Source organism: Pan paniscus, chromosome 1 (assembly GCF_029289425.2).
Source record: "Pan paniscus chromosome 1, NHGRI_mPanPan1-v2.0_pri, whole genome shotgun sequence".
NCBI classification, from domain to species: domain Eukaryota; kingdom Metazoa; phylum Chordata; class Mammalia; order Primates; family Hominidae; genus Pan; species Pan paniscus.
Genome location: NC_073249.2, coordinates 43,464,720 through 43,481,095, shown reverse-complemented (window position 1 = coordinate 43,481,095; position 16,376 = coordinate 43,464,720). Strand labels below are relative to the sequence as shown.

The following is a 16,376-nucleotide window of genomic DNA, read 5'->3' as shown; positions in this document are numbered from 1 at the left end:
CATCCGTGACAGTTCAGGGGGCTTCTGAGGTGATTGGCAGTGTCAGTGTTCAGCTGCTAAGCCAAGAAGACCTGGGAAGGAGTCAGTCAGAGCCTTGGGCCAGTTGGACAGTCCAATTTCCAGTGGGGTCCTGCACAGATGGGACACGGCTTAGGAGGAATCCCAGGCTGCAGGCATTCCTTGGCCCAGTGGCCAGACTTCCAGCACTTAAAGCAAGATCCTGGGGGAGGAAGTCCTGAAGGGATGCCTGACTGCTGTGGCTTAGGCATTTTGAAGTTTTTGTGTGCTGGAGATATGGCTGGGGTTTCTCTCACAGCAGAGGCAAGTAATTGCAACTCTTCTCTATTATCATACACCTTGAAGGTGCAGTTAATTAAGTCCTGTTGTGGGGTTTGAGGGCCAGAATCTAATTTTTGGAGCTTTTTCTAATGTCAGGAGCAGATTGGGTAATAAAATGCATAGAGAATAAGATAGCCTTCTGGCCCCTCTGGGTCTAGGGCAGTAAAGCGTCTAAGGGTTGTTGCCAAATGGGCCGTGAACTGGGCTGAGTTTTTATATTTGATGTTAAAAACTGATTTGGGAGAGGTCGGATAAAGAAAAAAGGAGCATTAACCTTGACTATGCCTTTAGCTCCAGCCACCTCTTTAAGAGGAAATTGTTGGGCAGGTGGGGGAGGGCTAGTTGCAGAATGAAACTGTAAGCCAGACTGGGTGTGAGGAGGGGAGGTGATAGAAAGATTATAGGGTGGGGGAGCAGAGGCTGAGGAAGAATTGGGACCTAGCTTGGCCTGGCGAGGAGCAGCCTGGGGAGAAGGGGAGAGGTCAGATCAGTCTGTAGAAAAGAAGGATTCAAAGGACTCAGAGTTTGGGGTGGAGACTGAAGGAACAGACAGGAGCTAAACAAGAAAGATTTGGGATGAGTTGCATTGGGCACAGAGACTAGGGAGGGACCAATGTGTATTAGAAGGCCTGGATGTCAGGCACCTCAGACCATTTGCCCATTTTTCAACAAAAATTATCTAGGTCTCGGAGGATGGAGAAATCAAAAGTGCCATTTTCTGGCCATTTAGAACCATTGTCGAGTTTGTATTGGGGCCAAGCACTGTTGCAGAAGAAAATAAGACATTTAGATTTTAGTTCAGGTGATAGTTGAAGAAATTTTAAGTTCTTGAGAACACAGGCTAAGGGAGAAGAAGGAGGAATGGAGGGTGGAAGTTTGCCCATAGTGAAGGAGGCAAGTTTAAAGAGAAGGGTAGAGACATGGAGAAAGGGTTGGGGAGCAGCCCTGGGCTGCAATGTGGGTGAGCAGCCAAAGCAGGCATCCCCGCAATTGACTTGCCACCAAGGGAATGTGGTTGAATGACCAAGGCAGGCATCCCTGAAGATATCAGACACCAGTGGAATGTGGGTGAATAATCAGGCAGGCATCCCCGGAATGATTAAACACTAAGGGAAGGCTGCCTTCCTGAGTACATGACAAGCACCAGAGTTTTGGGTCCACGGATAAAATGTGTCTCCTTTGTCTCTACTAGAAAATGAAAGGAATTGAAATTAAGAGAAGAGAGGGAGTGAAGGGTGGCACCAAGAATGAAAGGAGAAAGAGGTTGAGGGATAGTGAGAAAGGTTGGAGAAGAGAGTAAAAAGAGGCCACTTACCCGATTTAAAATTTGTGAGATGTTTCTTGGGCTGGTTGGTCTGAGGACCCAAGGTCGTAGGTGGATCTCTTCATGGAGTGAGGGTGAGGACAGGGGACAGTCTCCTGAAGGAGTCCTGCTGACCTGGGTCTTTGGCACCAAATGTGTCATGCATCCATGTGAAGAGACCACCAAACAAGCTTTGTGTGAGCAATAAGGCTGTTTATTTCACCTGGGTGCAGACGGGTTGAGTCCAAAAAGAGAGTCAGCCCAGTCTATATCTTTTAAATGGGAAAATTCAATCTATTTACATGCAACGTTATTCTTGATAGGTGAGTACTTACATCTAGCATTCTATTATTTTCTGCTTGTTTTGTATATCCTTTGTTCCTTCCTCTCTTACTGTTTACTTTTGTGGTTGGGCAGTTTTCTGTAGGGATAAGATTTGAGTCTTATCTCTTTCTCCCTATGTATTAGCTTTACCAGTGAGTTTTATAGTTTCACATATTTTTATGATGCTGGTTATCATCTTCTCTGTGGGGAACAGGCCCCCCAAAACCTGGCCATAAACTGGCCCCAAAACTGGCCATAAACAAAATCTCTGCAGCACTGTGACATGTTCATGATGGTCTTAACGCCCACGCTGGAAGGTTGTGGGTTTACCAGAATGAGGGCAAGGAACACCTGGCCCACCCAGGGTGGAAAACGGCTTAAAGGCATTCTTAAACCACAAACAATAGCATGAGTGATCTGTGCCTTAAGGCCATGCTCCTGCTGCAGATAGCTAGTCCAACCCATCCCTTTATTTCAGCCCATCCCTTCATTTCCCATAAGGAATAATTTTAGTTAATCTAATATCTATAGAAAGAATGCTAATGACTAGCTTGCTGTTAATAAATACATGGGCAAACCTCTGTTGGAGGCTCTCAGCTCTGAAGGCTGTGAGACCCCTGATTTCCTACTTCACTCCTCTATATTTCTGTGTCTTTAATTCCTCTAGTGCCACTGGGTTAGAGTCTCCCCGACCAAGCTGGTCTCAGCAAGTGGTCTCCATCATGGGGGCTCGAATCCAGGTTGAAGGGTCACCAGAGTGATGGTTGGAGAACATGGAACTAGCTGGAGGACACCTGAGTACTCTTAAAGCAAACCCCGTGGTGAGTAAGAAGGGGAGCTCAGAAGCATCAGGGTAACAATGGGACAAGTGTGGGGTCTGGTTCGTTCCATCTTGGAACTTTTTCACACTGATGATGAGGAAGAAGGAGAGTATAATGAAGTAACAGAAGAGGTTATAGAGCAGGTTTATTTGCCAGCTAAAGCTAAAGTGGCAAAGGAGGGAGAGGTTCATCCCTACCCTTCTGCACCCCCTCATTATTATTTTGAAGAAAAAGAGTGGCCTGACCCTCCAGATCTTTCTTTTCCAGAGGACAGTGGGCAAAAATTAGTTGCCCCAGTGACTGTTCAAGCAGCACCTCGAGCAACTGCTCTTAGTTCTATTCAGTCAGGAATTCAGCAAGCTAGATGAGAAGGTGATTAAGAGGCTTGGCAGTTCCCTGTTAGACTACACTGCCCAGACCAACAGGGAAATATTATAGCTACATTTGAGCCTTTTTGTTTTAAATTACTCAAAGAATTTAAACAAGCTATTAATCAGTATGGACCAGGTTCTCCTTTTGTAATGGGACTATTAAAGAACATTGCTGTTTCCAGTCAGATGATTCCTACTGACTGGGACGCTCTTACTCAAGCTTGTCTAACTCCTGCTTAGTTCTTACAATTTAAAACTTGGTGGGCAGATGAAGCTTCCATTCAGGCTGCTTACAACACGCAGGACCAACCTCAAATTAATATAACTGCAGACCAACTTTTGGGGGTTGGCAGCTGGGCTGGTTTAGATGCACAAATGGTCATGCAGGATGATGCCATAGAACAGCTTAGAGGAGCGTGCATTAGAGCTTGGGGAAAAAAATCACTTCAAGTGGAGAACAATACCCTTCCTTTAGTGCTATAAAACAGGGACCAGAAGAATCATATGTGGATTTTATAGCTCGGTTACAGGAGTCTCTTAAAAAGATGATTGCAGATTTGGCTGCTCAGGATATAGTGTTGCAATTATTAGCTTTCAACAATGCTAATCCTGATTGCCAGGATGCTCTGTGACCTATCAGAGGGAAAGCACATTTAGTTGATTATATCAAGGCCTGTGGTGGTATCAGAGGTAATCTGCATCAGGCCACCTGCTAGCATGGGCAATGGCAGGACTGAGAGTGGATAAAGAAAATACTCCATTTCCTGGAGCTTGTTTTAACTGTGGGAAGCATGGTCATACTAGAAAAAAAAAAAGTAGAAAAAAATCAGCAAGTTGGGCCACCAGATAGGGGAAAAAAGAAAACTGCTGAGCCTGAAATATGTCCAAAATGTAAAAAAGGAAAACACTGGGCTAATCACTCTAAGTTTGATAAAGATGGGAACCTGATTTCAGGAAAAGCCACGAGGGGCCCATCCTGGGCCCCATTCCAAACTGGGGCATTTCCAGCTCGGGTCATTCCCTCACCCCTGTACAATGCCTGTACCCCACCACAGCTGGTAGTGCCACACTAGATTTATGCTGCAGTAGATTTATGCTGAGTCTTCTGCCTGGGGAACCCCTGCAAAAGGTCCCAACAGGAGTCTGTGGTCCCTTGCCAGCAGGGACAATAGGATTAGTTCTAGGCAGTTCTAGTTTAAATTTAAAAGGGGTACAAATACATACAGGAGTCATTGATTCAGATTACAATGGGGAAATTCAAATTGTTATATCTACTTCTGTTCCCTGGAAAGCAGAGCCAGGAGAGTGCATAGCACAGCTCCTGATTGTGTCATATGTGGGAATGGGAAAAAGTAAAATTAAATGAACAGGAGGATTTGGAAGCACAAATAAACAAGGCAAAGCAGCTTATTGGGTAAATCAAATTACTGATAAACATCCTACCTGTGAAATAACTATTCAGGGAAATAAATTTAAAGGTTTGGTAGATACAGGAGTGGACATTTTCTCTACAGCACTGGCCGTCTGCATGGCCAATTCAACCCACTCAATTCAACTCCAATAGTTGGGGTTGGTAAAGTCCCTGAAGTATATCAAAGTAGCTATATTTTGCATTGTGAAGGGCCTGATGGACAACCTGGGACTATTCAACCAATTATAACTTCTGTACCCATAAATTTCTGGGGAGGGGATTTATTACAACAATGGGGAGTACAAGTTCTAGTTCCAGAACAATTATATAGCCCTCAAAGTCAACATATGATGCATATAATGGGGTATGTTCCTGGTATTGGACTAGGAAAAAAATTGCAAGTTTTGAAAGAACCACTGCAAGCGGAAAGACAAAATTCCTGCCAAGGCTTAGGATATCATTTTTGATGGCAGCCATTGTTAAGCCTCCAGAACCTATACCTTTAAAATGGTTAACAGATAAGCCAATTTGGATAGAAAAATGGCTGCTAAGTAAAGAGAAACTGGAGACTTTAGAGAAATTAGTTCAATTAGAAAATGGGCACATAGCCCCAACATTTTCTGCTTGGGATTCTCCAGTTTTCATAATTAAGAAAAATTCAGGTAAATAGAAAATGTTAACTGACTTAAGAGCCATCAATTCAGTTATACAACCTATGGGAGCATTACAGCCAGGATTGCCTTCTCCTGCTATAATTCCAAAAAATTGGCCCTTAATAGTCATAGATTTGAAAGACTGTTTCTTTACTATCCCTTTGGCTGAGCAAGACTGTGAATGGTTTGCATTTACAATTCTTGCAGTAAACAACCTGCAGCCTGCTAAGCGTTTTCATTGTTTTACAGATGGGTCTAGTAATGGTAAAACTTCTTATTCTGGCTCAAAAAGTAAAGTTTTCCAGATGCCCTATACTTCAGCTCAAAAAGTGGAGCTTGTAGCTGTAATTGAGGTATTGACTGCTTTTGATGCCTGTTAATGTGATTTCTGATTCTTCATATGTGGTTCTTTCCACACAGTTAATTGAAAATGCTCAGTTACGATTTCATACAGATGAACAACTGAAGACAAAAACAACAAAGGGGGAGAAAGAGGGATTATGGGACAGCCCATATACAATTGAATCTAGCATTATTAACTTTAAATTTTTTGAGTCTGCCTAAAGGCCAGATGTTATCAGCAGCTGAACGCATTTACAGAAACTGGCTGCAAAGACAGAAGCAGAACAACTGGTTTGGTGGAGAGATCTGATAACAAAAAGTTGGGAAATAGGTAAAATAATAACTTGGGGTAGAGGTTATGTTTGTGTTTCTCCAGGCCAAAATCAATAACCAATTTGGATACCATCAAGACACCTGAAACCTTATCATGAGCCAGATGCTGAGGAAGAGATTCCAGGAGGATCCTGAGGACCCCCTGGTTGCAGCCACGTCGAGGCTGACACTGAGGAGGACCCCAACTGTCATGAGCAACACCCATCGATCACAGCCATCCACCTGGGGACAAATCAAGAAGCTGTCACTGATGATGGAAGAAAACCTGAGGAAAGTGGGACAACCAATCACAATGAGTAATTTGGTGATCTATCACAGTGATGATCACCATTGCCATGAGTATTCCTTCAACAAGGGCTGACACAGAGAACAATTATACTTATTGGGCATATTTATCAATCTTGTCTGGCAATAATGCCTAGATGATTTCACTCTATGGCACAGTTACACATGCTTTCTGATTTCAGTATTTACCATAATAAATCTGCTCCTATAATTGAGGCATACCACCCTCAAAAACCTATTTGTAAACAAAATAGAACCTGGCCAGAAATAATGAACAACTTGTTTAGTAAGATTGCATTGCAGAACAGGCAGAGATGCTACGCAACGATTCCTATGGGATCATTGATTGGTCCCCTAAGGGGATGTTTAGCTTAAATTGCACCTCTCAGTCTGCATGCCATGGCCACACTAGTTCAGATGGTCTGAACAACGTGGTCAGATGGCAGAAATGATAAGAAGTATGGCAAAAGTTCCTATTGTCTGGAACCATGGCAGTATAGTGTCACCTCAACCTCAAATGATATGGCTCGTTGTAGGAGCTAAACATAAGGATTTGTGGAAACTATTAATAGCTCTTAATAAGATCAAAATTTGGGAAAGAATAAAAAAAGCATCTAGAAAGACACTCTACAAACTTGTCTTTGGATATTACAAAATTAAAAGAACAAATATTTAAAGCATCCCAGGTACACCTGACCTTAATGACAGAAACTGGAATGCTTGAAGGAGCTGCAGACAGATTAGCAGCTAGTAACCCATTAAGATGGATAAAAACACTTGGAAGCTCTGTGATTTCAATGATGATTGTGCTTTTAATCAGTATTGTTTGTCTTTGTATAGTGTGCAGATGTGGATCCTGACTCCTGTGAGAAGTAGCTCACAGTGTCAAAGCTGCCTTTGCTTTTATCGATTTGCAAATCAAATAAGGGGGACATGTTGGGAACAGCACCCCCCCCAAAATCTGGCCATAAACTGGTCCCAAAACTGGCCATAAACAAAATCTCTGCAGCACTGTGACATGTTCATGATGGTCTTAATGCCCACACCGGAAGGTTGTGGGTTTACCAGAATGAGGGCAAGGAACACCTGGCCCACCCAGGGTGGAAAACCACTTAAAGGCATTCTTAAACCACAAACAATAGCATGAGTGATCTGTGCCTTAAGGCTGTGCTACTGCTGCAGATAACTAGCCCAACCCATCCCTTTATTTCAGCCCATCCCTTCGTTTCCCATAAGGGATACTTTTAATTATTCTAATATTTATAGAAAGAATGCTAATGACTGGCTTGCTGTTAATAAATAACGTGGGTAAATCTGTGTTGGAGGCTCTCAGCTCTGAAGGCTGTGAGACCCCTGATTTCCCACTTCACACCTCTGTATTTCTGTGTGTGTGTCTTTAATTCCTTTAGCACCACTGGGTTAGGGTCTCCCTGACCGAGCTGGTCTTTGCAATTCTCACTTCTGGATATAGGCCTCCTTAGAGGGTTTTTTTTTTCTTTTTTGATAGGATCTTGCTCTTTCATCCAGACTGGTGTGCTGTAGTGTATTCATGGCTTGCTGCAGTCTTGATCTCCCAGGCTCAAGTAATCCTCCCATCTCAGCCTCCTGAATAGCTAGGACCACAGGCCTGTGCCACCATATCTGGCTACTTTAATTTTTTTTCCCTTAGAGACAGAGTCTCACTATGTTGCCCAGGCTGGTCTCACATTCCTGCACTCGTCATCTTCCTGCCTTGGCCTTCCAAAGTGCTGAGATTACAGGCATGAAACACTACACCTGGCCATCCCTGGAGTATTTCTTCCTTCCTTCCTTCCTTGCTTCCTTCCTTCCTTCCTTCCTTTTTTCTTTCCTTCCTCCCTCCCTCTCTCTTTCTTTGTTTGTTTCTTTTTCTCTTTGTTTCTTTTTCTCCCTTTCTTCCTTTCTTTCTTTTCTTTCTTTCTTCCTTCCTTTCTTTTTCTTTCTTTCTCTCTTTCTTTCTTCTTTCCTTCCTCCTTCCCTCCTTCCCTCCCCTCCCTCCCCCTCCCCTCCCCCCCTTCCTTCCTTCTTTCCTTCCTTCCTTCCTTTCTTCCTTCCTTCTTTCCTGTCTTATTTCAAAACACATGTCTTCCAGTTTAGAAATTATTTAATATGCTTGGTCTAGTGTATGACTAAATTTTTATTTAATTCATTAAATTCTTCAGCTCTGAGATTTCTGCTGTTTTTTTAATACTATCTTTTTTGTTGTTGTTGAATTTCTCATTCAAATTATGAAATGTTTTTCTGATTTTGTTGAATTGTCTAATTGTGTTCTTTTGTATCTCACTGAATTTTTTTTTGTCATTGTTGTTTTTGAGACAGGGCCTCACCTTCTTGCCCAGGCTAGAGTTCAGTGGTGTGATTGTAGCCCACTATAACCTCAGACTCTTGGGCTCAAGCAATCCTCCTGCCTCAGCCTCCACAGTAGCTAGGAATATAGCTGTGTGTCACCATGCCCAGCTAATTATTTATTTATTTTTGTAGCGATATGGTCTTCCTGTGTTGCCCAGGCTGATCTCAAATCCCTGCCCTCAAGTCATCCTTCCATCCTGGCTTCTCAAAGTACTGGGATTAGAGGCATGAGCTACTGTGCCTGGCCTCATCAAGTTTCTTTAAGATTTTTATTTTTAATTGTTTTTCTTTCTGGCATTTCTTATATTTCCTATGATTACTGTTACTGGAGAATTACTGTTTTCTGTTGAAGGTGACATGTTTCCTTTCATTTTCATGGTTGATGTATTTCTACATTGGTTTCTACATATCTGGTGGAAAAGTCATCTTTTCTATTTTTATGGAATAGGTTTTCAGGAGAAAAGTTTATTTGTATGAATGAGTCTTGGGATGTCAGTACTGTGGGGTGCATTTGCCTTGGTTCTAGGTGGATGCAGTAGTGCAATCTCCATGTAGTTTCTTCAGCTATAGTCCACACTAGTGGTGTCTGCAAGTTTCCCAGTAGCCTAAGCTGAGAGAATTTGTGGTGATGATGGTGTGGCTTTGCGAGGGGTGAGCTCACCTGGCTGTTTCTGTTTCTCAGGTTGGAAGCATGTGTGTGTGCACAGTGGGTCAGCCAACATGGGGTCTGGCTCTCTGGGGTTGGAGCCTTCAGCCATCTGTGTACTGGAAGGGTGTAGTGGCTACTGGCCCCCAGAGAAGGGCACACTGCAGAAGTGGCTATGGTCTCAATATTGCACCATGCCACAGCAGCTTGGCTCACAGGGAGTGGGTGGAGTGTGGGGAGTGTATACTTTGTGCTCCTAATCCAGGGCAAGGCAGCTACGTGAATTCCTGGTAGCTCTCCAAACTGGGCTTAGGACTTGTGAGGACCGTGACATTCTCCTACAGTACGGACAGTAGGTATTTGTGGTGGCCATGTATCTAGTGGGAATCTTCTGCTTATCTATTCCTTGCAGTGGGAAATCCTTCCCATATCTGGGCTGATCTGATCCTGGTGAGGGAAATGGGGCTATAAAGGGCAGGTGCCTCCATGTTGCCCTCCTGTACTTCCAATCACCACATGTGCATCTCCACTTCCTCACTGTACTCCAGTGCTCTTCCTTCAACAATCTAGTCAAGTCTTAGCCATTTATTTATTGCCATGGTCCTTTCTTGTGGGGAAGACTAGCACCAGGCATCTCTAGTCAGCCATCTTGCTCAAAAGTTTTAAATTTTGATGAAGTCCAATTTGCCTATTTTTTTCTTTCATTGCTCATGCTTTTGGAGTTATATCTAGGAATTCTTTGCCAAATTTAAGATCACGAAGATACCTCTGTGTTTTCTTCTAAAAGGTTAATAGCTTTTGCTTTCTTACTAAATTTTCATTGATTTTCTTGAATAGAAGTTTCTTCACTTGCTGTTTACCCTTAGGACCATTCCTAGAGGTTTTGTGTGTGTGTGTGTGTGTGTGTGTGTGTGTGTTTTCTTTCCTTTTCTTTCCTTTTTTTGTTTCAGACAGAGTCTCACTTTGTTGCCCAGGCTGGAGTGCAATGGTGCAATCTTGGCTCACTGCAACTCTGCCTTCCAGGTTCAAGTGATTCTCCTGCCTCAGCCTCCCGAGTTGCTGGGATTACAGGCATGTGCCACCATGCCTGGCTAATTTTGTATTTTTAGTAGAGATGGGGTTTCTCCATGTTGGTCAGGCTGGTCTCGAACTCCTGACCTCAGGTGATCTGCCTGCTTCAGCCTCCCAAAATATTGGGATTACACGTGTGAGCCACTGCAGCCAGCCAATTTTTGTATTTTTAGTAGAGAAGAGGTTTCACCATGTTGCACAGGCTGGTCTCGAACTCCTGACCTCAAGTGATCCACCCCCCTCAGCCTCCCAAAGTGTGGGATTACAGGCACGAGCCACCACACCTGGCCTAAATGTGTGTGTTTTTTTTAAAAATAATTTTCACCAGTTTCACTGGGGAGCTGGTCAGTGGAACTCCTCACATTGTCATGCCAGTTGTTGATCTCTGTCCATCCATTCTTGACAAAAATCTCAAAATAACAATATATATATTTTTCCCAATGCAAAACAAGAATCATGTTTAATCACAGAAAAACTAGATACATTTATAATAAAGTTGGAAACAGTATAAGGATGTCTACTGTCAACTCTTCCAAGATGGCCGAATAGGAACAGCTCCTGTCTGCAGCTCCCAGCAAGATTGACACAGAAGATGGGTGATTTCTGCATTTCCAACCTAGCTACCTGGTTCATCTCACTGGGACTGGTTGAACAGTGGGTGCAGCCCACAGAGGGAGAGCGAAGCAGGGCATGGCGTCGCCTCACCCAGGAAGTGCAAGGGGTCAGGGGATTTCCCTTTCCTAATCAAGGGAAGTGGTGAGAGACTGTACCAGGAGGAACGGTACACTTCTGCCCAAATACTGCACCTTTCCCATGGTCTTCACAACGGGCAGACCAGGAGATTCCCTCTGGTGCCTGGGTTGGCAGGTCCCATGACCACAGAGCCCAGCAATCTATGATCCATTGGCTTGATATTCTTGCTGCTAGCGCAGCAGTCTGGGATTGACCTGGGACACTGGAGCTTGGTGGGGGGAGGGGTGTCTGCCATTGCTGAGGCTTGAGTAGGCAGTTTTATGCTCACAGCATAAACAAAGCTGCCAGGAAGCTTGAACTGGGCAGAGCCCACCACAGCTCAGCAAGGCCAACTGCCTCTCTAAATTCCACCTCTGTGGGCAGGGCATATCTGAACAAAAGGCAGCAGCCCTAGTCAGGGACTTATAGTTAAAACCCTCATCCCCCTGGGACAGAGCACCTGGGGAAAGGGGCAGCTGTGGGCACAGCTTCTCCAGACTTCAATGTCCCTGCCTGACAGCTCTGAAGAGAGCAGTGGTTCTCCCAGCATGGCATTCAAGCTCTGGGACAGACTGCCTCCTCAAGTGGGTCCCTGACCGCTGTGTAGCCTGACTGGGAGACATCTCCCAGTAGGGGCCAACAGACACCTCATACAGGAGAGCTCTGGCTGGCATCTGGTGGGCGCCCCTCTGGGACGAAGCTTCCAGAGGAAGTATCAGGCAGCAATATTTGCTGTTTTGCAGCCTCCTCTGGTGATACCCAGAAAAACAGAGTCTGGAGTGGACCTCCAGCAAACTCCAACAGACCTTCAGCTGAGAGACCTGACTGTTAGAAGGAAAACTAACAAACAGAAAGGAATAGCATCAACATCAACAAAAAGGACATCCACACCAAAACCCCATCCGTAGGCCAGCAACATCAAAAACCAAAGGTAGATAAAACCACAAAGATGAGGGGAAACCAGAACAGAGAGGCTGAAAATTCCAAAAACCAGAACACCTCTTCTCCTCCAAAGGATTACAACTCCTTGCCAGCAAGGGAACAAAACTGGATGGAGAATGAGTTTGATGAGTTGATAGAAGTAGGCTTCAGAAGGTGGGTAATAACAAACTTCTCTGAGCTAAAGGAGCATGTTCCAACCCATCACAAGGAAGCTGAAAACCTTGAAAAAAGGTTAGAGGAATGGCTACCTAGAATAACCAGTGTAGAGAAGAGCATAAATGACCTGATGGAACTGAAAAACACAGCATGAGAACTTCATGAGGCATACACAAACTTCAATAGCTGATTTGATCAAGCGGAAGAAAGGGAAGAAAGTGACTGAAGATCAAATTAATGAAATAAAGTGGGAAGACAAGATTACAGAAAAAAGAGTAAAAAGAAAGAAAGTCTCCAAGAAATATGGGACTATGTGAAAAGACCAAATCTACATTTGATTGGTGTACCTGAAAGTGATGGGGAGAATGGAACCAAGGGAGAAAACACTCTTCAGGATATTATCCAGGAGAACTTCCCCAACCTAGCAAGGCAGGCCAACATTCAAATTCAGGAAATATGAGAACATCACAAAGATATTCCTTGAGAAGAGCAAGCCCAAGGCACATAATAGTCAGATTCACCAAGGTTGAAATGAAAGAAAAAATGTTAAGGGCTGCCAGAGAGAAAGGTTGGGTTACCCACAAAGAGGAGCCCATCAGACTAACAGCAGATCTCTCTGCAGAAACCCTTCAAGCCAGAAGAGAGTGGGGGCCAATATTCAACGTTCTCATATGTAACTAACCTGCACATTGTGCACATGTACCCTAAAACTTAAAGTATAATAAAAAAAAAAGAATTTTCAACCCAGAATTTCATATCCAGCCAAACTAAGCTTCATAAGTGAAGGAGAAATAAAATCCTTTAAAGACAAGCAAATGCTGAGAGCTTTTGTCACCACCAGGCCTGCCTTACAAGAGCTCTTGAAGGAAGCACTAAACATGGAAAGGAGCAACTGGTACCAGTCACTGCAAAAACATGCCAAATTGTAAAGACCATCAACGCTATGAAGAAACTGCATCAATTAACAGGCAAAATAACCAGCTAGCATCATAATGACAGGATCAAATTCACACATAACAATATTAACCTTAAATGTAAATGGGTTAAATGCCCCAATTAAAAGACATGGACTGGCAAATTGGATAAAGAGTCAAGACCCATTGATGTGCTGTATTCAGGAGACTCATCTCATGTGCAAAGACACATGTAGGTTCAAAATAAAGGGATGGAGGAAGATCTGCCAAGCAAAAGAAAAGAAAAAAATAAAAGCAGAAGTTGCAATCCTAGTCTCTGATAAAACAGACTTTACACCAACAAAGATCAAAAGAGACAAAGAGGACCATTACATAATGGTAAAGGTATCAATTCAACAAGAAGAGCTAACTATCCTAAATATATATGCACCCAATACAGAAGCACCCAGATTCATAAAGCAAGTTCTTAGAGACCTACAAAGAGACTTAGACTCCCACACAATAATAATGGAAGACTTTAACACTCCACTGTCAATATTAGACAGATCAACAAGACAGAAAATTAACAAGGATATCCAGTACTTGAACTCAGCTCTGGACCAAGTAGACCTAATAGACATCTACAGAACTCTCCACCCCAAATCAACAGAATATACATTCTTCTCAGCATCACCTCACACTTATTCTAAAATTGACCACATAATTGGAAGTAAAACACTCATCAGCAAATGTAAAATAATAGAAATCACAACAAACTGTCTCTTAGACCACAGTGCAATCAAATTAGAACTCAGGATTAAGAAACTCACTCTAAACCACACAACTACATGGAAACTGAACAGCTTGCTCCTGAATGACTACTGGGTAAATAATGAAACGAAGGCAGAAATGAAAATGTTCTTTGAAATCAATGAGAACAAAGACACAATGTACCAGAATCTCTGGGACACATTTAAGACAGCATGTAGAGGGAAATTTATAGCACTAAATGCCCACAAGAGAAAGCAGGAAAGATCTAAAATTGACACCCTAGCATCACAATTAAAAGAACTGGAGAAGCAAGAGCAAACACATTCAAAAGCTAGCGGAAGACAAGAAATAACTAAGATCAGAGCAGAACTGAAGGAGATAGAGACACAAAACTCCCTTCAAAAAATCAATGAATCCAGGAGCTGGTTTTTTGAAAAGGGAACAAAATAGATAGAATGCTAGCAAGACTAATAAAGAAGAAAAGAGAGAAGACTCAAATAGATGCAATAAAAAATGATAAAGGGGATATCACCACCAATCCCACAGAAATACAAACTACCATCAGAGAATACTATAAACATCTCTATGCAAATAAATTAGAAAATCTAGAAGAAATGGATAAATTCCTGGACACATACACCCTCCCAAGACTAAACCAGGAAGAAGTCGAATCTCTGAATAGACCAATAACAGGTTCTGAAATTGAGGCAATAATTAATAGCCTACCAACCAAAAAAAGTCCAGGACCAGATGGATTCACAGCCGAATTCTACCAGAGGTACAAAGAGGAGCTGGTACCATTCCTTCTGAAATTATTCCAACGAATAGAAAAAGAGGGAATCCTCCCTAACTCGTTTTATGAGGCCAGCATCATCCTGATACCAAAGCCTGGCAGAGACACAACAAAAAAAAGAGAATTTTGGGTCAATATCCCTGATGAACATCAATGCGAAAATCCTCAATAAAATACTGGCAAACCCAATCCAGCAGCACTTCAAAAAGCTTATCCACCATGATCAAGTCAGCTTCATCCCTGGGATGCAAGACTGGTTCAACATACCCAAATCAATAAACGTAATCCATCACATAAACAGAACCAATGACAAAAACCACATGATTATCTCAATAGATGCAGGAAAGGCCTTTGACAAAATTCAACAGCCCTGCATGCTAAAAACTCTCAATAAACTAGGTATTGATGGATGTTTCTCAAAATAATAAGAGCTATTTATGACAAACCCACAGTCAATATCATAGTGAATGGGCAAAAACTGGAAGCATTCCCTTTGAAAACTGGCACATGACAAGGATGCCCTCTCTCACCACTCCTATTCAACATAATGTTGGAAGTTCTGGCCAGGACAATCAGGCAGGAAAAAGAAATAAAAGGTATTCAATTAGGAAAAGAGGAAGTCAAATTGTCTCTCTTTGCAGACGACATGATTTTATATTTAGAAAACCCCATTGTCTCAGCCCAAAATCTCCTTTAAGCTGATAAGCAACTTCAGCAAAGTCTCAGGATACAAAATCAATGTGCAAAAATCACAAGCATTCCTATACACCAATAGCAGACAAACAGCCAAATCATGAGTGAACTCCCATTCACAATTGCTACAAAGATAATAAAATACCTAGGAATCCAACTTACGAGGGATGTGAAGGAACTCTTCAAGGGGAACTACAAACCATTGCTCAATGAAATAAAAGAGGACACAAACAAGTGGAAGAACATTCCATGCTCATGGATAGGAAGAATCATTATTGTGAAAATGGCCATACTGCCCAAAGTAATTTATAGATTCAGTGCTATCCCCATCAAGCTACCACTGACTATCTTCACAGAATTGGAAAAAACTACTTTAAAGTTCATATGGAGCCAAAAAAGGGCCTGCATAGCCAAAACAATCCTAAGCAAAAAGAACAAAGCTGGAGGCATCATGCTACCTGACTTCAAACTATACCTCAAGGCTGCAGTAACCAAAACTGCATGGTATTGGTACCAAAACAGATATATAGACCAATGGAACAGAACAGAGGCCTCAGAAACAACACCACACATCTACAACCATCTGATCTTTGACAAACCTGACAAAAGCAAGCACTGGGAAAGGATTCTCTATTTAATAAATGGTGCTGGGAAAACTGGCTAGCCATATGTAGAAAGCTGAAACTGGATCCCTTCCTTACACCTTATACAAAAATTAATTCAAGATGGATTAAAGACTTAAATGTAAGACCTAAAACCATAAAAACCCTAGAAGAAAACCTAGGCAATACCATTCAGGATGTAGGCATGGACAAAGACTTCATGACTAAAACACCAAAAACAATGGCAACAAAAGCCAAAATAGATAAATGGGATCTAATTAAACTAAGGGATTTTGCACGCAAAAGAAACTATCAGCAGAGTGAACAGGAAACCTACAGAATGGGAGAAAATTTTTGCAATCTATCCATCTGACAAAGGTCTAATATCCAGAATCTACAAAGAACTTAAACAAACAAACAACCCCATCAAAAAGTGGGCAAAGGACATGAACAGACACTTCTCAAAAGAAGACATTTATGCATCCAACAGACATATGAAAAAATGCTGCTCATCAGTGGTCATTAGAG

The 16,376-nt window shown here is 42.5% G+C and overlaps 1 long non-coding RNA gene across 1 annotated transcript; it reads left to right on the top strand.

Annotated features, from left to right (window-relative positions):
- Positions 1–1,159: 1,159 nt before the first annotated feature.
- Positions 1,160–10,769, top strand: LOC134729273 (uncharacterized). The gene is made up of 3 exons (XR_010110204.1): positions 1,160–1,965; positions 2,634–2,787; positions 5,941–10,769. It is a non-coding gene; the product is annotated as an uncharacterized LOC134729273 (long non-coding RNA).
- The last annotated feature ends 5,607 nt before the right edge of the window (positions 10,770–16,376 follow it).